General features: G+C 32.5%; 1 protein-coding gene across 1 annotated transcript in view; it reads left to right on the top strand.

Moving 5' to 3' along the window:
• The first annotated feature begins 472 nt into the window (after positions 1 to 472).
• LOC117176320 overlaps positions 473 to 22670 on the top strand; it is a 556505-nt gene continuing 534307 nt past the window's right edge. Inside the window, exon 1 of the mRNA XM_033366539.1 lies at positions 473 to 1146. The gene's annotated coding sequence lies outside the window, so the exon portion shown is untranslated. The remainder of the gene's footprint in view (positions 1147 to 22670) is intronic.

Consider the following 22670-nt stretch of genomic DNA (forward strand, 5'->3'; position numbering starts at 1 on the left):
ATTTTTTAAAGATGTAATATGGAATTGATCATGCAAATCACCCTGAACAGCAATAAAAACTTTTTAAGTGAAAACAAAAAAAAATAAAAACAATGAAAACTTCGCTCACCACTCAGCAATGAAGCATCCGCCTTCGGAACTCTGCAAAAAGCCTCCCGATAACACTCCGATTGTCTCGAAATCATCCGAAATTCCATATGATAAGTGAAAATCTTTTATCACACCTTCCGCACTGCAACTCCCCGTACGAATTCTCCCCCATGGAACGACTCGGCAACCAATGCTGAACGACGAACTCCCGCACCCCGCTTTTCGCGTCGACTCGATTCGCCGCTGAGAGCGGAGAGTTTAGTTTCAGTCCGACCCGGACACCCGACCGAGTTTGACGTTTGTGAGCACTCGCCTCTCGTCTTCGAAGTTTCTTCCTTCGTCTAGTACCACCCGAGCTGTCAAAAAATACTCAACTTCGGTTCAGCACGTTCAGGTACCGGAACTGACTCGCGCGCGCTTGTCAATTCGAAATCGGTTACGAATTACGAGCGCCAAGTTTCATGGATGAAGAAAAAAGCTCCAGAGGGACTGGGAAGAACTGAACAGCACGCCGGCTTTTGGTGGTGGAATCGATAGCACGCGAGCAAGTTGCCTTACTGGTCCGAGGTGCCGGTTTTCCACTTTAGTTACTCGAGATTCGAAACACACAAATTTTCCCTTCATCCCTTGCCAGACCGGATTAATTCCCCGACAGTGCTATTAAAGTGTTATTGTTGTTGTTGAGACCAGCTGGCCAATCACCACACGGAATTCAAATTTCGAACACTCCCGCCAACGGTCGAACAGTCAACTTTGCATTTTAACCTCTTCAGTCACTCAACGTCTTTTCAACTCTCCCGCGATATGAGGTCGGTGAGGTGTCGGTGGTTTTTCGTCGTGGATTTAATTCGTGGCGACGCACCGTAACGCAAAGTTAAAAGATGTTTGGTGTGCGATTACAATTGAGATTGAAAGAGTTAGGATTTTTCTGTGAAATATTTTGATTTTCGTGATACCGTGCTACAGAACGTTTCTGGAATTGTGGGCGAATGCTATTACGGCAACGGATTTTCAATTGTCAAATTGAATTTCGACGAGGGTTTAAGAACAACTTAGGTAAGTTTTCTAGTTTGAAAATTCTTTTATTTGAACATTGTTCCGGTTGGCCTCCTAGGGTGAGATTGATAGATTAATTTCATGTTTCTGAAAAAGGAGTGGTGACTTAGTCAGGTGTGGGGATGTCTGAGAGATCGACTGATTTTCTGACCTGCTAACTGGTATCGTAACCTTTATCCTCTAGATGGGAGTTTTTGTAAACATATTTGATAAACAGGCCTGATTCAAGGAACGGTTTTTTATTATGTCATGCGAAAACACTCATGTGTAAATGTTTATGGTCGGTACATTAATTACTTTTTTAACGTCTCTGGGGGGGGGGGGGGGGATGCTTATTTGGGACAATGATAACATTGTTAGAGATTTAAATATAACATTATGAAGAGATTTAAATATAGATATACCGGAAATTAGACACTTAATTTTTATCGTAAAACAATTTTTTAAAGCATTTTTCTTTCGAATAAACAAATTTGGAGTAATTTAAGTTTTAAATGTAATGAAATACATTTTTGGTTCATTTGTAAGGTTAGAAACTTGGATTTTTTCTCGATTTCAGCCAAAGGCAACCGTTATAAAACAATATTGGAAAAAAAGCAGCATTATTCATGGTGGCTGCTGGGCAGGGAATTTTATGAGATTGGGAAAAACGTGAAATTGACAGAGAATTTATTCTTTGACCGGGAATTGGTTAAATATTTATTTTACCTGAAGTTCAGAGCGTTCAAATGAACGAAACATTTTTTTCCCATTTTCATTTTATTAAAAAATATTGTTCCAACTACAATTAAAATAATTAATTCGAAGTTTATTTTTTTTCTATTTTATGCAATATAACCTGAATCAATATTTTAGCGCTATTCCTAGTTTATAAAGCCAGCAATACAAATTTCGTTCATTTGAACATTCAAAACTTCAGGTACTTAAATATTTAGAGAAAACAATATGTACAAGTTTCATTTCAATAATTTAAAAAATAATTTCCTTCATTATTATATTTTTCCATTCTATTATTCAGTTTACAATGCATGATTACAAAAATTTGACTTAACAAATTTTCCATCGTAGATTTAATGATTAAGTGTACATTTCCTTTTGAAGAATTTTAAAACGCAGTTTTAGAGACATACAAAAATTACATATTAGAATAAGCGTTTGAAATCGACAATTTGGAATTTAAAAAACCCTTTTTAGTTGATCACCTGTGAATATACATTATATAATGACTTTTAAAATTGAACAGTTCTTTAAGGATTAAAAAGTGAATAATTTATTGTAAAAGACGATTCGGAGTTAGTTCAAAATTTAATAATTTCCAGAATTTAACGTTGAAATTTAAACCGATTCAATTTGAAAGTCTTAGTTGTTCAAAAATTGTGAACGCCTGATTCTCATTTTTCAAAAATACCTTTAAAATAATATATTCATGATTAAAGATTTTTATTAAATTTCAAATGTTGTTTTAATCCGCAATTTGGAAATTAAACAATTTTCAATTAAGAAAAATAATAATTACTTAATATTGATAAACATTTGGCTGTTAATTTCAAATCAGTAATTATAAATCCAATATACAAAACTACAAAAAGTAAACTTTAAAGGTTGCAATTTTAATTTTTCTATGTAAAGAATTGTAAAATTTAAGTAAAATTTTGAATGTATAAATAAATATTGAACACCTATAATTTCTCCGAAAAATTCGAGTAAGTGATTCGAGAGATATTGAGAAGTTTTGAAAAGATTCAAAATTAATTTAATATGTACAGACAAATTACAGCTATTCATACAAAAATTTCAATCCTAATATGAACAGCCTAATTTAAAAGAAAATATAGATTTTTGCAAATGTCGAACAAAAAATTTAGAAGCTTTTTAAGAATTTTTAATGGCTTCAAAATAATAAAAAACATTTTGTTAAGAAACCTAAGAAAATTGAAAATAATTTTTATTTTGAAAAATTAATTTAAAGAGAATATTTAGAAAGAATTAAAAAGATTTCAAAAATGGTTAAAAATGAACGTGGAAGATTTTATGGAAATTCTTTTAATTTTGCAGGGTTTTTTTACAAAATTTTGGGAAAAATTCGAATCATGATAAAATAAGTTTAGAAGTTCTGACAAAATTTCAAACATAAATTAAACTTTGAAAAAATGTAAAACGTGTACATTTTTTCAAATTTTGAAGCTTTTAAAGGATTTTAAAACTTTTCAAAATAATAATAATTTAACTTCTAATTTTAGAAGTGTTCAGTTTATACCAATAAATTTAATCGTTCGCGATGATCATTTTCCCGCGTCCCCCATACCATTTTGAACGTAAGATTTGAAAATTTACCAATTTTCGTGCTCTCGTTATGGTTGGTTCTCGCGCTTCGCCCTCGATGATGTATTTAACTCGCGCTACGCGCTCGATCTTTGTGCACAGACTTTTTAAAACTAAAGGTGAAAGCATCGAAAACAGTAATTTCGTGAAGGTAAATTCTCTTTTGTTAAAGCTCCTTTCGCTTTAACGAACACATTTTCATCACGTATCTCGTGCTTCGCACTCGAATTTGTTCCTCAAATTTGATATAATTTCCATAAATGAATATTATTACAATTCATAACATGCATTGATATTAAAACAGACGTAGTTTCATTAAAATGCATTGATATTTGTGAAATCGTGGAATGGAAAAATGTAATTTTTTGATTTTCCATTATTTTGTATGCTGTCAAAATTAGAATTTGTGATTTTTCAAGAAAATTAAAAAGTTGTTGTGATAATCTTGTAGGGCATTTAAAAATCAAACTTTTTCTTCATATCTTTATTTTGTAAGTGCTATAACTCTGCTAATTTTTGGTTTTATCAAAAATGGTTGGCTAACGAACTTGGCATTTAGCTTAGGGCACTAAAAGAGCGTACCGAAGGCCAATCTAATAAATTAATTTGTGCAAAAGTTTTCCATGCTCATAGACAGAAATTCAAACAGGCACATTCGCCAAAACGTGTTTTTCGGATTCAGGTGGTCTCAAAACGTAGACCTTTTGACAAAAACTCGGGGGGGAATTTTACACAAATCTAATACCTTCTCTGATGAGAATGTAAAAAGATGAATTATAATCAATCATCTTAGAAATTTTTTTTTATTTGGGTTTGACAATAATATGATGAGGTCCTCTTCATGAAGACAATTTATTTGAAAATACATAGCTCAAGCGAATGTAGTATTATAATGCTTATCGCATTATAGTAGGGGCTTGAGTATAATTTAGGGTCATACTTGTCCACCGCGGTTTCCTTGTTGGTAGAAAAGATTGAACACTCGATAAAGCTCATTTCGTCCTGAGAGGTTTATTTTTACTATCCGTATATATTATACCCACGAATATTACTATTAGTCCAGGCATTACGTGGAAAGAAAGAATGAAGTTCACAAAAACATCCCACATCTAATATTTAATGAGAAAGTTTCCTTAAGGGGTCCCTTTTAACATATCAAAAATGCTAGAATAGATCAATTGCCAAAGCAGTTTTTTTTTAACAGTTCCAAAAGTTAGTTTTGCGTGGACGGATAATTGCCATCGCATTTTTGAGCAAAATGTCCAACAGGAATTAAAATAATATATAATAATAAATCATATATTACACACTTCAAAGCGATTATATTTACGTTTTTACTACCACAAAAGTAGTCAAAAAGTACTCAACAGTGGTTATGACAAGATTTTGTATTAAAAACTATTTATAAACATATTTGTTCATTGCCACAAAAGTATTAAAAAATGGCCAAAAAGTAGTCATAAGTGGTGATGGCAAAATTTTGTTATAAACCATTATTTATTTAATAATGGAGTCATATTATACATGAGAAATGAATTATATACACTTACTTCAGACAAAAATATTAAAATATGATGACGGTACGCTCAGGTGACTATGCAGGAAGAGTGCATTTTCCAAGGTCATATCTCGTGACTTATTCGTGCTAAGACACTTTTTTTTTAATTCCGCTAAATTGACTCCACTTTATTTATTGTGTAGAAACTTTGTTTTAGAATTCACAGAAAACGAGGTATTTTCCAAAAACACAAATTCTCCGTCTTTAGTCGATAATGCAAAAAAATTGAATTTTTGAAACCTTCGCATTCCCAAAATAATAGGACCAAAAGACTTTATTTTTTTTAGATGAGCTCAGATTCTTATATACTCTATTTCATCCTCTTTCATCATCAAATGAACCTAAACCTTACACGATTTATTTTGAAAAAACGAAAGTCCACATTTTTGCCTGTAAAAACTGGCAAAAATGGTCAGGATTGAGGTGTCTCACCTGTGGAACACTTTTCCGTACAGTAATTAGGTGCAGAAGTACACACTTTTTTTGAAACTTAGTGATTTTTCGCTAAAAATCCAAAAATTGGATATTCTTCAATATACTATAACTCGAAACCTATTGAAGATGGCGAATTAATTTTTGAACAAAATGTTCTCACAATTTGGGTCTCTTTCTGTTTCATGTTTGACATTTTGCTCTAAAATTCAATGGCATTATTTGTCCACGCAAAAGTAACTTTTGGAACTATTAAAAAAAGCAGTTTGACAATTGATATGTTCCAGCATTTCTCATATGTTAAAAGGGAAAACTTTTCCCTTGACGAAACTATATCATTAAAAATATTGGATGTGGGATTTTTTCGGGAACCAAACTACCAGATACCTAGACTATATACATATAGAGTCTATTGAGGATCACAAAATCTCGAAACTTACATGTTTACATTTTCATCATAATAAGAAGGTATTAGTTTTATGAGAAAACTGACTATCGCGGATTTCTTCAAAAAGAAATTTTTAGTTTTTTAACCATAATTTTTTGCCAATCTGTTCTGGTTTTTACCACAAAAAATGAATAAACAAAAATTACATTTTGCGATTAAAATCTGCAGAATACAAAAAAAAGATGAATTGACAAAAATAGTAAACCCGAAAAAGGTCTACTACAATTTCTTATTTTTTGATATGACGCTTAGTTTTTGTTTATATCGTAACAAATAACATTTAAAATTTTTAAAATACAATTTTTGGAAAAACGAAACAAGCTACGAAAAAAAAATGTTAAGGCGAAACTTGCTTATATTATTATTATATTATTCATAAAGATAATATTTAAATATGATATGGAGATTTCTTACAGTATTGCTTTAATTAAATTGAAGGTTTAATTTTTTACATTCCTTCTTAGCTTAGAGAAATCTACTTTGATTATTGTGCAGAAATAAACTGAGGGTAAAAAAGGAAATAAGAGAGTCGATGGAAAGACGTTTGTTTGAAGTCAGTCTGAAAAATAACAATATTTTAAGAGAGGAATTTAATTATAATTTTTCTTTGAATAACAGGGTGTTAAGGAATTAAAATGAATAAATGGTCAATATTAAAGACCAGTTTTCTTTTAATTTAGAACAGGCAATTAGAGAGTATTTAGGGTTCACAAATCTAAACTTAAAAGTAACATTTCCCTAAAATCGACGCGATATTTTCATTGGGAGTGTAGATAATGTTATTACTATAGCCAAACAGTAAAAAGAATTGTCATTTGAACACATCAGGATAAAAAAGGAAAACAAAAATGGGATAACAATTTAAAATTAGCTTCAAGAAAATCTGTTCTGCATATAGTATGATTTTCTCACCCGAAAGTTAGACAGTTTTTACAAATTATATGTCATCAACTCATGGACATAATGAAATGATTTTTTAGTCATTCCGGACAGCTTGAAAAAAAACTTGTTATCATATGTGAGTGTTTCCATTAATCTTTATTAATAATTGTCCAGTTAGGGGAAAGCGAGCATAATGACCATTAGAATTACATGCAAGAACATTAGTTCTGTAAATTCTCTAGCCAAAATGATATCTTGCTATAGCCTCCTTGCGTTCTAACTCAATGTTACTTTATAATGCTGGTACTAATGACCTTAGTCTGTGATAACGCTCTACAATGGGACTATGTAGTAACTGTATATACCAAACTCTGTAGTTGTACGATGAATAGTGATTATCTAAATGTGACCACTAACATCAATGCTCTTTAACAATAAGATTTGAAGCCTGTTTTGCTGCCATAAATATTTGATCTCTTATCTAACTTGTTTCAGGAGAATAGACGAAAACAGTGCTTACAATACAAGAGATAACCAAATAAAGATGATGAATATGAGAAGAAATAAAAGATAAAGATAAGGGTCTGTTCAATTGATTTTATTTGGATCTCTTTGTGATCTACTTCTTAATAATTGGATAGTAGAGAAATTTTCTTATAGTTATTATTTATGGAGTTAATAAAAGTCTGCGTCTAATACGCCCAAGATGAAGGAGAAATGTTAATTTGAAGGGTCCGTGGTCTAAACCTGTTGACTGACATTTATTTAAAAATTAATTTTTTTGTATATTCTGCCAAATTTTTTTTATGCAGTTATTATCCCGCAAGACAAATGGTGAAATTCCTTTTAGTTTTTTAAATGGATTTTCGAAAATCGCGTTTTGCTATCTGGAGCATAGGTCCGCGGTCTAAATATGTTAACTGCTTATGGCATCTTTTGGGAAATCTGTGCTTTTTCTCACAAAGGTTCAGTTTACTCGTAGAATAGGACAATGAGACTCATATCAGATGTGTGCAGTTAAGTGTATGTGTGTGTCGAAAAGTTTGTGTGGCTACTTTCACGTCATCTTCGATTATAGTCTTCTGCAGATCACTGTAAAGACGAAGGTGAGCGGTGCGTCCCGATTACTAACACTCATCAAATTTTTGCAATTAAGCATTTAAAAATTTTTTACCGCATCTACTCTCTAAATATAAATCAGTAAAAAATTCACTAATTGAAATAGTAGTTAGACATGTAACGGATTAATCAGTGATTTCAGTCTTATTCACTAATCAGTTCAGTCACATCAGAGTAAATCATGTGAAGCATAATCTCTAAATTTTTAAGTAAAGCACATTACGTTCCAAATCAAACAACTTTTTCAAACACTGAGGGACTAATTATCTCGGTTTAGGTGATTGCTATATTGAGCTTGATAGATGAATCACTTACTTAGAGGAAAGCCAAGACTCAAGGGACACAAACAATTGTTTAAACTTTAAAGTACCCAAGAAGTTGTTCCGCCCTTGGCACTCGAAGCTGTTCTCACTCAGCTATAAAGGAGCAGAAGAAGTTAATAATGTCTTACTCCGGACAAGTAACTTTCAATGATTCTGAAATGTTATCCAGAATTAGAGAAGATACAGAACTTACTTTATTCATTAAAGAGAAGTGCAAAATTAGAGGCTTTTGTACTGGAAACGATTATATTCCATATGCGATTAATTTCATTTTTTTTAACTAAAATTTTTTTGCATATTTTATTGACTATTTATTATTAAACACCTATACAGGAATCACAGTCATTCAATCGATCTTTCCCAGACAGGCCTAGCGAAATACAGCTGGTTAGAAATAATTAAATGATTAAATCATTGTTCTATTAAGATAATTAATGCGGATGGAAATACGATATAAAATAATGTCGGAGTCGAAATAAAAAAAATAAAACTTCTTATTAAGTTTTTATAGAGCAATGGAAGTTAACCGGTTGGTCCTGCCTCAGTATACCCTACCTTGTTTTCACAGTAAAAAAAAGTGTTCGAAGTGATACCGAAATGAATATCATTTTGATATGCAACAAAAATGATACCGAATTCAATAGCATTTTTATCGGCCGGAGTGAATGATCGATATTTGAAATCATAAAGATCTGATTCGGGATCATGTATGAATTCAAGCAAAGATGGTTGACGTTCTTACAGTACTTTAGCTCATATGCAAGCTTTTTGTCGTTTCTGGTCGTGCAGTGAACTTTACAAAATTGAACCTATTTTTTACTGTGTTAAAGGGAACTACCTAAAATGGTTTCCTTTCCATAATTTCTTTTTTACTTTCTCTGCTATTAAATATTCCACTTTTAATTTTTCCTCCACGATGTTTACGATTCTAGATTGCATATGAATATTCTTTTTTACATTACACATATTTCCGTTCTTTTAAATACGTAATGAATCGAGAAATGAAGTGGAATGGAGGCCATAGATAAGAAATTAAGAATAGGAGAAACGGAAAATAGTTTTAAACGGGAGAAGTAAGTTGCAGATATGAGGACTACTTGGCGTGTTCTTCTTTGTTACCGCTGTTATGCCTTATAATCGCTTCTCCAATAGCGGAAGCTGCCGAGTCGTTTTTAGCTGCGTAACTGGCATGTTCGCGTACATCACCCTTCGAAACTAATCACTGGAAGTTCCCTCTTTACTTTAGCTTGTCTCGATATTATGTGGAGATATAGGTGTTTGGCACATTGAAGGGTTGAGGGAGATTCACCAATTCACATTCACGAGACTCCTACACTCTCATCTCTCGAAACTCAGGGTGAATTTTCAAGCGTGCCATTAAATCATCAACTGACGAGACTCGCTGGGAAGACTGCTTTTATACTGCTTGAGTGAAATGAAAGACTATTTCGAGAAAGTGTCTAGGATACTCATGTGTGATAATCGAGGCATGCAGATGTCTTGTGATATCGTGAGTACAATTATCATAATCTTCGAACAAAAATGCTCGTTAAACATGGCGTAAAAGCTATTTTTACAAGGGTGGTGTTCAGGGTAGACCGGGGCAAGACGAACCGTCGCGTTGGGGCAAACGCGGCTTTGCGTATAACATTCCCATTTCTTATACTTTGAATTCTTCGTTGCAACATTAATTGAAATACTTGCAGCATGTAAATTTAATCTTCTTGTAGATAAAATATGATTCCATCAATTAATTATAAAAATTAAGCTTAATTCGAGTTCACAATATATTTAATTTAAAAAATTGTTGATTATAGGAAATTAGGTTATGGAAATAAAACTACAGCATATAATTTAACATAAGTTTTTGCTTTATTCAAAGAGTACTTTGGAAAGCACGTCTTTCTTGTATCGAATTCTGATCTGAACTAACTAGACATTACACATTCACACCAGCCCTCTTATGGACGACGACATTTGACCTGTTCGGCCCTGCCTTTGGTTCTGCTTCACTTCTAAGAAACAAGAGCCGTCATTCAGCCACTCAAACCGCCCTCAAAATATAATGATCAGTTTTTGAATTACTCCACACATTCTTTGAAATAAACCAACACTGATACTTCATCATCGAGGCAAGTGCAACCATAAAAATAGTTGACAAATTGTGACCCTAAAACCAAAAGGTTGTGTCTTGAATTTGTAATGTAAATTTATTTTCGGTAGTTCTCTATGTCAAGCAATAAGCAGCAAATTGAAATTAAGTGAAATCTAAAATTCTGAATGGAACCCTATGTTTCTAGTTTCGCGAAATGCATGGGTGGTAACACAGAAAAAACTTAGTGTAATATTTACTCGGAGTTCAGGGTAAAGCTTATCTACAACAAAAAATTACTCCAGGTGGTTAATCTTTACCCTGATATCTCGGATTTTCTTCTGTGTTTACCCACTTGGTGAGGATAATTGTTCATGTTTACCTTGAACGTCTGGCTAACTTGACATTGTTTGTTTGCAACCAGCTACACGTCACATGCTTACATCAAATACTGCGTCACTAAAGATAAAACACTTGCGGCTGCTTGGGGCACTAAATTCGAGTCCTCTGGCTTTGACGTTCAATAAGTGTGTGAAGAAAAAATGGTAGGTTAATGAAAGAGGTATCATTTTGAAGGTGCAAATGTTATACGTTAATAAACCGAAAAGTAATATTGCAAAAAATTATTTGTAGCCTACAGATTTGAAAATCTAATGAAAAGTAAGGAAATTTGACAGCTTTTAAAAACAGTGAACTTTGAAGCGTAGTTTTTCATTGAAAACATAATAGGAAAAATCTGAAAAAATTCATGGTAGTACATTAAACATTTTCGAACAGATTGCTGTTTGAAAATTTTGCAAAATATAAATAATTGTTCGTTTTTTGCGAATAAGTATGCCACCGCACTATCTTTAGTCCAAATGAAGATAATTAAGTGATTTAAATTGGAGGTAGTTAGTTGAAATATCTGTAATAATTTACAATTTGAAGGAAGTATGTGCTTCTTGTTGTCTTCGTACAAATTGCGATATTTGAAGTCATTTTTTATATAGGAATGCAAGCGCGAAAGCCCAGCATGGTGCCGTTTGTTCAGGGGATCGGCCTCGGTTTTCCTCAACACAGGGAAAGGATTTGAAGGCCAGAGCGAGGCTCGGTGGTACAAGTTGGGTAGGTCAGGCTGAGGAAAACCAAAGACGTTCCCCTGAAAAAACGGCACCACGCTGGGCTTTCGCACTTGCTTTCGTATATAAAAAACTGACTTAAAATATCGCAATTTGTACGAAGACAACATGAAGCACATACTTCCTTCAAATTGTAAATTATTACAGATAGTTCAATTAACTGCCTCCAATTTAAATCACTTCATTATCTTCATTAGAACTGAAGATAGTGCGGTCGCATATTTATTCACAAAAAAGGAGCAATTATTTATATTTTGCAAATTTTTCGACGGCAAGCTGTTCAGAAATGTTTAATGTACCACCATGATTTTTTTCAGATTTTTCCTACTATTTTTTCAATAAAAAACTATGCTTCAAAGTTCACTGTTTTTAAACGCTATCCAATTTCCTTACTTTCCATCAGATTTTCAGATCTGTAAGCTACAAATAATTTTTTGGAATATTTCTTTTCGGCTCATTAACGTACAATATTTGCACCTTTAAAATGATAACTCTTTCATTAACCTGCCATTTTTTCTTCACATACTTATTTAACGTCAAAGCCAGAGGACTTGAATTTTCTCGCCGACAGTAGTGACGGCTTGTGACGGCGATGTCTGCTAATCGCATTATATCAATCCTTGATAACGCAATGCTTATGTTTCTCAGATTCGCATATTCGCGATTGGTCTTTGCATTTCTCCCACATTCGTGCAGAGACCTTTCAAAATTTAAAGATCAAGGAATCGACAAGTGTAATTTTGCGATTGTGAACTCTCTTTTGTTAAAGCTCTTTTGGCTTTAGCGAACAAATTCTTATAACGTATCTCGTTCTGCGCATTCGATTTTGCCAAAAATGTCAAATTTTCTACATTATGCTCAACACTTTTATATCAAATATAATACATTTTTTGAATACCTCTGGCTTGGATTGGGTATTAAGATTTTGCAAAATAAAGTACAAATTGTATTTATCATGATTGCTTTAATATTTGTTTCTTATTTTGCGTTAGATTGTATTCTTAGCTGCGCTAAAACATGTATCATTTTAATAAATTTATATCATGACTATTCATAATATGCATGGAAATTGAAACAGTCTTATTCTTATTTTCTTGTTTTTATCATTTTTTTTATTTTTAATCTTGTTTTTTACGAAAAAAAACTAAGCTTCCTATCAAATAAATATTCGTAAAAAATTTGTGAATCTTTTTTTGGTTGAATAAATGTTGTCTCAATTATTCACGTACCTTGTATCGTTGTATTTAGGTGCACAGTTTTTGACAATCTATCTCTTTTCGTATCTTGTTTTGTTTTCCACAAAATGGAGTTATTGCTTTTTCATTATTTTTGTTGCGATAAAAATGTAAATTTTCGATGTTTTGTTAGCAAAATTTAAAAAGTTCTTTAGGCAATCTTGTAGGGTCTTGAAAAAGTAATGTTTTTTTTTCTCTTGACTTTTTCCCATATCACGCTTTGTTTGGCTTCAAATGTTAATTTTCGTTTGATTTTTTGGATTTTGAAAATTCAATAATTTTAGTCATTTTTATTTTATAAACAGACACCGACGCAAAAAAAATGTTTTTCTGACTCAGGGGGTCTCAAAACGTCGACATTTGATGGAATCCGCGAAAATCATTTTTCACATAAAATAAATACCTTCTCATTAGGATGAAAATGTAAAGATGGATCAGTTTTGTTGCTGAGCATTTTGCTCCAACGATCATCTGACTCTCAAGATCATAACGATGTGTCCATTAGGATCTAACAGCACGCAAGTGACAACTACACTTAACAGGAGATATTTTCTAATATCAGATTTCGTTATTTTTCTAACTTTTAAACTTCACTGCACGATCAGAAACCATAAAAAGCTTGTATATGAAATAAAGTTCTCTTATAACATTAGCCATCTTGGTTTGACTTTATACATGATCTCGGATCAGATCATTATGATCTTAAAAGACGATAATTCACTCCGGCCGATCAAAATGCTCTTGAATCCGGTATCTTTTTTGTTGCATATCATTGTGATATTGATTTCCGTATCATTTTGAACACTTTCTTGTACTGTGTACCAGCATGCAATAATACGAAATTATATGCTATAAAATTTGCTCTTGATTGTTTCTGTGAACTCCACTTTCAGTACGTATAAAAACACATTAAAAACGAGCGATTAAATGCATTCACTTCTCGCGGAATATCAACTTCAACTCTTGGCCAAAGCTAGGGAAATAATGGTAAAAACTTGATAATTGCAAAAATAAACTTTGAAATCTCCTCTTTAAAATTAACCAAAATAACTGTAATAAACGTTAAATCGTTCTTGTATTATCATAAAACTGTAATGGCATGCGCAAGACAAAAAGGGCTTGATCTTGTATCCTTTGTGAAGGCACAAAATAGAGACAAAAGACTGCAGTCGCCTCTCGTCCGTGAATCTTCCCAACAACTTCTTAGTAATGATTTTGATCTTATTTTGTTGTTGTGGAGATATCCTGCGAGAAGTAAGTGCATGTTTTCAATAGTTAGTTTTTTAGGCGTCCTCATACTCCTGAATGATACTGTAAATTTAGTCGATGATAGAATCATTCATCACTAACCACATAACAGAACTTGTGCTCAACACACACAAAAGAAATCATACTACAGCTATAAATAATTCTTATTTAAAAAAAACTTGCTTCTTGCTGCATATATTTAAACATGACTATTAAAACAATGTTGAATTCCATAGAATGTAAGCATCAATTACATCCTTAGACAGTTGTATTTGATAAAACAAAACGCATTCGGTCTTGCCTCTATATGAGGCAAGACCGACGAACTGCGGTTTCCTAGAAATAATTAAATTATGAAATGACTGTTTTATTAAGATAATTAATACGTATAAAAATATAATATAAAATAAAGCGGAACTTGAAATAGAGAAAAAAAGTATTAATTGCACGTCTTCTTATTTTTTTATAAAGTGCCGAATATTAGCTCGTTGGTCATGCCCCGTTCTACCCTACTATCATTTATAATTTAAAGATTTCTGAAAGATATTTTAAAATTGTGAACCCGGTTTCAAATGCTAATAAGTTTTGCATTTTTTAATATTTTTTAAAATATGTAAAATAGAAATAGGGTGATCCAAGATAATTTACGTTCCCCTGTACGTTAAAAATTATACAAAGTAACTAATTTTCAACTATTTTTTCTGACTTTTATGAAACTGAAATAAAATTTCAAGTCTTATTAAGTGTAAAATAAAAAAGAAAATTCACTTGCCTTTCGTAAAATACCGAAAAAATCTTCCAAATCATGTTAGATCTATACAATTTTTTTGCTAATAAAAAAAATTATGAAAATCATTTTTCGTCAAATAATACAACATAAGAGGATTTGCGAAATATATAAAAAAAAACAATTTTTGGAAACATCTGGAACCCATATTTATATTCTAAAATATACAAATTGGTTCCAATAGCCATAAGCGCTGCTGTAAAGAAAATAAACGTGACTTAAAATATTAATATAGATTGTAGATATGAATCTAAAAAATCTATAAATTTAATTTAATTCTACTGAACAGAACTGAATTTCGACAAATTCACTCAAGTAAATTTAATATGTTTGCATTCAAGTTCTTTCTTGAAAATTAAGTTATTATTTGAAAAATCGTGTATCGCGATTTTGAGTTTTGGAAATAAATCATTTCAAGTTTTTAAATATCAAATATTTAAATATTAATTCAACCGGGGTGAATTTTTTATGTAATTATATTTAGATTATAAAATTCCTCTTGTTATTGATTAGAAATATTCGAATATCGCAAAAAGTTTAAAATTATACAAAGTCTTAATTCTTATTAATCATCTGTTAACTTTCTTATTTCAAAAGGCCGTGGCATTATATTTTCCTGGGGTACTCTTATAGAAAAATGATTTAGAGGGGATTAATTTAAAAAGAAATGAAGAGAGAAAACAAAAAATTATTATACTTATCTTCAAACTTAAACATTTTAAATAGTTTTTTTCAGGCTACTAATCTTTTTCATCTAACTGAAGTTTTGCAACGATTATCGATAGTTTCATCAGACCACAAATTTTTTATATTCTCATCTTGGTTTTATGTTGAAAATGACTTTCGTAGATTTCACCAAATATCGCTATTAACATCAAAAATGCAATTCAAAAAAACAAAACATTCCCGTTTCTATAAAAATTATGCGGGATGAAAAAATCTTCAGGAGCCAAATTGTTTTGCTCAAAATGATCTAAAAATATGCTGCTGACTAAGATGACTAACAATTAAGTCCCGAGATGTGCTTCGCCGATGCCACTGGGGCTTCACAGATTGAAAGTACAAGTCAATCCATTTCTTATGTATTGTTTCCTACGGTCCAGTGGCATAAACATAGTAATAGGAGAGAACCATCCACATGCTCTTACACAATGGTGCAGGGATTAATGCCAAGTTACAAGGGGGGGTGGACCATGTTGGTGTGCAAAAGCATGGATAGTAAGTGAGAGAAGGAGAACAGTTTACTCTTTCTGTTGCAATACTCGAGCACAAATATTTAAACCTTGATATCTCGGAAACCACCTTAAACCGATGTTTTTAACTGCGGTACAGAAATGAAGAGAATATACATTTAATATAATAGAGGTGACCATAATATAATATTGTAGATTCCAAACTAAAGAATTTTTAAATACCACCTAAAGAAAAATCAACCTGTAATTTCTTGTCTATTTTAGTACAATGTTTAAGAGTATTTTCTTATACTTCTCTAACCATCAGTTCTGACTTTAAGAGCGATAACTAAGTATTCGTAAAAGTTAATCATGAAATAAATTATTCATATAACCGCACGTTCGATGAAAGCTTTAAATAATTGACTATCCTAATAACCAGATATTTATTTGTCTTCAATCAAAATGTGTACTTGAGATTCTTGAGGAGACGTCGATTACAATTGGCGAATAAATCAACGTCAGTCAAACATGCCACGATCGATTCGAATCATGTGAAGTGAGTGAATTCAAACCTTTGCTCATATATAACGATGTATGTGTGCATCGATCGCCAGTAAAGAAACGTTAGCGAGTGAGTGGTAGGATTCTGGATTTAAACGATTGAGGCTTACCAGCCACACGTGAGGTATTACGCATCAAGTGTTTTAATCTAAAAATCAAAAATTCTCCGCTCAAATTTAAAGAGTGTTTTCCTATATGTTCCGGAAGTTAGAACAGCATTTGTAAATTTTTTCAAAGTGAATGGTACTGTAATTTGAGGTCTATTACACCAACCCTCCACCCACCCCACTAATAGTTTGATACGTTTTTATCCCACGGAATTGAAGTTTTGAAGTTTGAACTAAAACATATGCCACGTATAATTGTTGATACTCGAACCATTTTGAATTAGTTTAAAACAATATAACGCAAGTATTCAAACCTTTTAAATTTAATCCAAGTGAATCCGAAACCAATGTGAACCCAACTTTCAATCCTTTTCAATTCGTGCCTAAGCATAAACTTCAATGCTAATGCCCCTTTTAATCCTTTTAAATCCGTGCGCCCCATTCGAAGGATCCGGATTCATCCAAAAAGTATATTGAACCTCATACACAGTTTACTAGCAGTGTAGATTTTTTGTGGTGATATAAAAAATTTTAATTTCATAGTTGCAATTCTCTTTCTAATCTGATGTAGAAGCAGAGGCAGAAGAGGTGCTTTTAAAACACGTTTATTTTCTTTCACAAAACAGTTGTATCCTTGAACATTAGTATTATTTTCTGATGGAGAGATGTTCTGACTGAGGTTTGCTTTGAAAGACAGGACACCAGACCTGTATAGGAAAAAGTGCTCTGTATAAAATAAATCCTTGATGAGTAGTGAGTACTCTACGGCCTACGCTACGGAAATCGCGTAGAGTTTCAGTAAGAAAGTGGTTACCTACTATCTGTCCAAAATATATAGGGACCTCGATTTTTGTACAGATTTTCGAGAAAATCTCGGCAGAAAAAAATTATAAAAATATTAGACAACATGCATGCTGCAGTTAAAGGGTTTACAAATACTGATGCGGAGTATCAAAATGTTTTGATGATTAGCGATTATTTCCTGGTGAATGAAAGGTGAAAAAGTACCATAATCATAATTATTTCCGAATACTCAACTTTGAATAGCTCTAAGTCACTGAAAATAAATTATGAAAATTATGAAAAAATACATGGTTTCATTAATCCTTTTTGTACACAATGGTGAAATTTAGAGCAAAAAAGAATCATTTTTTAATAAGTTGTTAAAAAAACATATTGAGGTGTCATCTCGAAAACTAAGAAACGTACAGAGATGATTCTTGAAGCAAATTACACATTTCTGGCTTCTGAAAGTGTTGTATGTATTTTCAATAAGCAAAAAGTTACACTTGAATTTTTAAAAATTATTTACTTCTGGGAAAAATACAAAAGACTTTACGATAATCGAGGCAATTGTATCCCTTTTTTATTGCATCAAGTCTTAGGGACTGTGTAAACAGCCTGAGTACGAGAGAAGGTCGTATTGCATGCGTATCAGCAGCACCAGCAAAGGCCCTGCAGAGAATGCAGTTTCCTCGATTATCATAAAGTCTTTTGTATTTTTCCAAAAAGAAAATAATTTTTTAAACACCCAAGTGCAATTTTTGCTCGTTAAAATACATACAACAATGTCAAAAGCCAAAAATGTGTAATTTGCTTCAAGAATCATCTCTGTACGTTCCTTAGTTTCGGAGATGAAACCTTCCTGCGTTTTTCTTAAGAACTTATTAACAAATTATTATTTTTGACTGTAAATTCCCCCATTAGGCACAGAAAGAATCAACGAAGCCACTCTTTTTTTGCAGAATTTCCATAATTTATTTTCAGTGACTTACATCTATTAAAAATGTAGTATTCGGAAATGATAATATGATTATTCTACTTTTTCACCTTTCATTCGCCAGGAAATAATCGATAATAATGTGAACATCTTAAAACTCTGTATCGGTATTGGCAAACCCTTCAAATGCAACATGAATGTTAACTCATATTTTTAGAATTTTTTTCTGCTAAGATTTTCTCGAAAAACTGTACAAAAATCGAGGTGCCTATATTTTTTGTACAGATAGTAGTATTTGTACAAAAAATTGGACCTTTTTTTAAAAATCAATATAAATGTATAAATTTCTTTACACTAGAAAAATGCCTCAGAAAAAGAAGCAAGAACGTAACGATTCGGAAAATAAACTTAATCAATAAGATGATAACATAATTAATCAATAGCATAATGGAGGAAGAGAAAACCATTCTTAAAATGATTTTTTTTTTTTTAATACATATGTAGCCGATGCTATAAAATTAAATTCGTTTCAATATAGCGCTAACCCGACTCTTTATTATTGTTATTGAAAGACGAAAAGTTTTTGTACTACACAACAAATTTAAATATCCTAATAGTTTTCGAGAAAAAAAACTAATCTTAATTTTCATATTCGGATATTTGGCACAAAATGCGCTATGTGCGTGTTTGCATATGTAGTTGCTCTTTATGTATTTGAAATCTCCATGTCCCGTCCACTGCGAAACGAGTCGCGGGATGACGATAACAATGGGGCTGTTTTTACGACCTTCGACCTCACCCTCCCATTCCTGTCCATTCTCCCTTCGTTTTCCATCATTTTGTCTTCGTCTATCGTGAATTTCTCACCCCCGCGTTCTCTTAGCCACCCTCAGCAAATATTAAGCGCTTGGAAGCATCCTGGCTTTCAAATGAAAATATCATTGAGGGTTTAACGAGCGTTAATCATCCGTGCGATCCGTGTCTCTTTGGTTTACAAACAGGAATTTAGATGGTGTTAGTTTAAATCTTTTTCTTCTGTGATTACAGTAAGCGATCAGGAAAGAATGGGCAAGGAGATTTAAGATAATTTTTAATTTTTAAACATAGATTTGTTCTTTCCATTTACATAAAGATTAAATGTGCGTAATCGGTCACAGTAGAATTGTGGGGGAAATGATGTGGATAAAAAATAGCATTCCAAAGAAGGCGGTAGGCCTGTGACGAACAGACTAAATCAGTGGGGATGGAGTCGTTATGAATTCAAGTTGTGTGCGAGCAGGACGTCCTCATTGCTAAATATGTCCTGCGAGATAGGAAATAATGTCGCGTGCTCCAAGACACAAGGATAAGTTATCCTGTCGACGCTCCTTGAAACTTCCACATCCGCTCTGCCACTCGTATTTCACTAGCTCTTAGCTTACAGGAACATGCTCATACTTCTTTCTCCTAGATGACCTTTGCACTCGAGGAAACTTGAGAAGTTGACCTAAAAGTTGAGTGAACATGGATGAAAGTGATGAAAGATATATCACTGCCGAAAATATATTTGTAAACAGGGAAACGGAGAATAACAGAACTTTCTTCTGTGCATCTTCATTTCACACAGAAAAAACTGGGGGTTAACTAAAGTTGCGACTCAAGTAAAAGTTGGTATCATTAAGAAATTGAGCTGTAATAGATACCTGTAGAGAGGCAAAGGTTTCGTTTAGAGCATTCTTGAAAATAACCAGAAGTATCATTCACAAACCAAACTCTTGCAAAGTAGGGCTGGTAAGTTAGGAATCGATTTACAGTTATCGACCGACGACTTGAGACGAAAAGTTTCTTGCATATGAATATCCCTTTATGTTGACAATTTTGCTATATAACCTGCAAATTATATTTATCAAGTCATGATATCTATTTTAATTGCGGTAATATTTTATTTTTTAATTATCTTTATTAATTTATGTCCATCAGAGTTCGATTACATGCGTGCTTTAAGGTAAATATTATTTTATTAATTAAACATAATATCACACTGCGCAAAGCAAAAAATATGTTCTTTAGAAATAGGCTCAATTATAATTGAGATCCTTTAGGACCCCAAGTGTGGTATCATTTAGAGCTCATTTATCGTTTTGGGTTCCTTTTCTGCAAGTGGGGGTTTTTTTGTTGCAACTCCTTTGGAGCCAAAAATGGGTTCCAGTGGAACTTCAGTTTTTTCTGTGTAACAACTGATAAGAGAATTTATGTCCAACCGTGAAACAAAAAATTGTAATATTGGTTGTATAGACGTATAGGTGTTATTTATACATTATTTTTATAGCTATATACGATGTGAAGAGCTCATGTGGCTGAGAACATGGAGTTTGGAGTTACAACGATGAAAAATTCAAGGCGACGATAACTGGCTCGTTGCATTTTTCATATCGCGCACAACTTTCTTATCCGGTGCTTATATCCTACGTCGTTTCGCCTAAAACCGTCTGTAATCGGTGAACTGACGTCTCCAGGGGGTGATAAGGGCCTCGTGACCGCTCCCGGCATCGCGACATCCTTCCCTTCTCTATAAACTGTCGGACGAATTATTAACATTCCACCTTCACCTCGAAAGAACTTCGAACGCCTTTTAACGCGAAGGGTATCTGCTCAGGGTGATTCCTATCCTTCCTGACTGCAGACTTTCTTGTTAGAATAGAAACTTTCTAGTTTTTGTCATACTTTTAAAGTAAGGACATGTAGTTTTATGAAGTAAATTTTTAGAATTTTAAGCTGAGGCTATTCCTGTGATCGTGTTTTGTTAACAAAATAGTTTTTTATTGTACAATCTACTGTAAAGAATAATATTTTTTTATAGAAGCGCGCAATATGTTTTGGTTTATACTAATGACTATATTTTCTCTAATTTTGTTCTTAAAATTTCTGTAAAATTCAACCCAAATGAAGTTAAAAAAATTTAGCAAGTTTTCCTGTGAAAATTCCTTTGAACACGTCTAGCATGATATTATATTTTGTAAACCTTCATAAAACCCCCACTCCTTACGCGTCTAATGCAGAGTTTGTTATAATTTTTAAGAAAAAAAAATCCGAACAAAGTTTCAATGTCCCTATTCGAGACTGCCCTGGACGAGTCTACCATGATAATCTATTTTCAGAACTTCTTAAAACTATCCCTCAGGCGACTAACGGAATCTGTTTTATATTTTTTCTGACAGAAAATTTGAAAAAGTTTTATAGTTTTCAAAAACCAAGAAAGTGCTTTTACAGAGATTCTCCCGAATCGCCCTCAGTCAAGATGGCCGCTGGTGAAGGAAAACCTGGAAATCGGGGAGAAGTTAGGAAACTTTTTTGACGAGGGAAAAGTCAGCAATTTAAAAAAAATTAAAAGTCAGGGAATTTCTATAAGAGAAACTTTAAGTAACTATCAAGTACAGTGAATTAAAAGAATAATTTGAATACAAATTTGGTTTGTTCCATGTATTAAAGATTGCATATTAAACCTTGTTAGGTTAACAATAAATTTTTGCAACTATCCATTATAACATTTTGTTTTTGAAGACTTTGAAATTTCTTTTGAATTTGTCTTGAAAAACAATAAATTCAGCATTATACTCGTAAGGGGTAGTTGTTAAGGGATTGAAAATGCTTTTAAAAATTCGTGACAGAAAGATTCCCTAATGAGACAATGAAAGATCGGTTTAAGGACTTAAAATTGTATGATGCCGTCTTCTGGATCAATGCTAAATTTTTTGTTATTTCTGTAGTTTAATGGTATTTGAGTATTTCTTAGGAATTTTCAAAAATTTTAATTTCAAATGGTTCAAATCTAAGCGCTTCAGATAAATTCAAAGGATTAAAATTACAGGCCTGATTTTCATTATGATATATAATTATTTTCATTTAAACCATTTTCTCTCTAAAAGTCTGAACATAGTCTATAGGAACTTTTTAAAGGTTAAGGTTCCACAATAGAAATTTATGGATACATTTTTTGCAGGTAGAATTACAACAGTGTTTACTTTATCGTGATTGTGATTCGAATATCTCTCAGACTTGGGGTGCGAAATGCCGAGTTATTATGTTTGTTTTGTTTTGGATTTCGTACCCCAAGTAGCCGATATTTCGTACACTTCGCAATTCGCCTGTTGCTGTGTAGCATTTACTAGCAGGGTGATTTTTGTAGCAGGAAAATTTTACCCTGAAATGAGTGTTTAATTCTGACTTTCTTTTTTCTGTGTTAAAGTAACAATATTTTTAAAAGTTTATGGAGGGGTTGCGTCTTTTTGAACTGCTGCATTTTAAGGCCAGATTGGGGACATTTATGAATCAAAACTCGCTAACTTTGCGTCGTCAGCTTTATGTTGAGTATCCTGTATTACAAAAGGTGCCATCCATATACCACGTGGACAATT

Source organism: Belonocnema kinseyi, chromosome 7, assembly GCF_010883055.1.
Source record: "Belonocnema kinseyi isolate 2016_QV_RU_SX_M_011 chromosome 7, B_treatae_v1, whole genome shotgun sequence".
In the NCBI taxonomy this organism is placed as follows: domain Eukaryota; kingdom Metazoa; phylum Arthropoda; class Insecta; order Hymenoptera; family Cynipidae; genus Belonocnema; species Belonocnema kinseyi.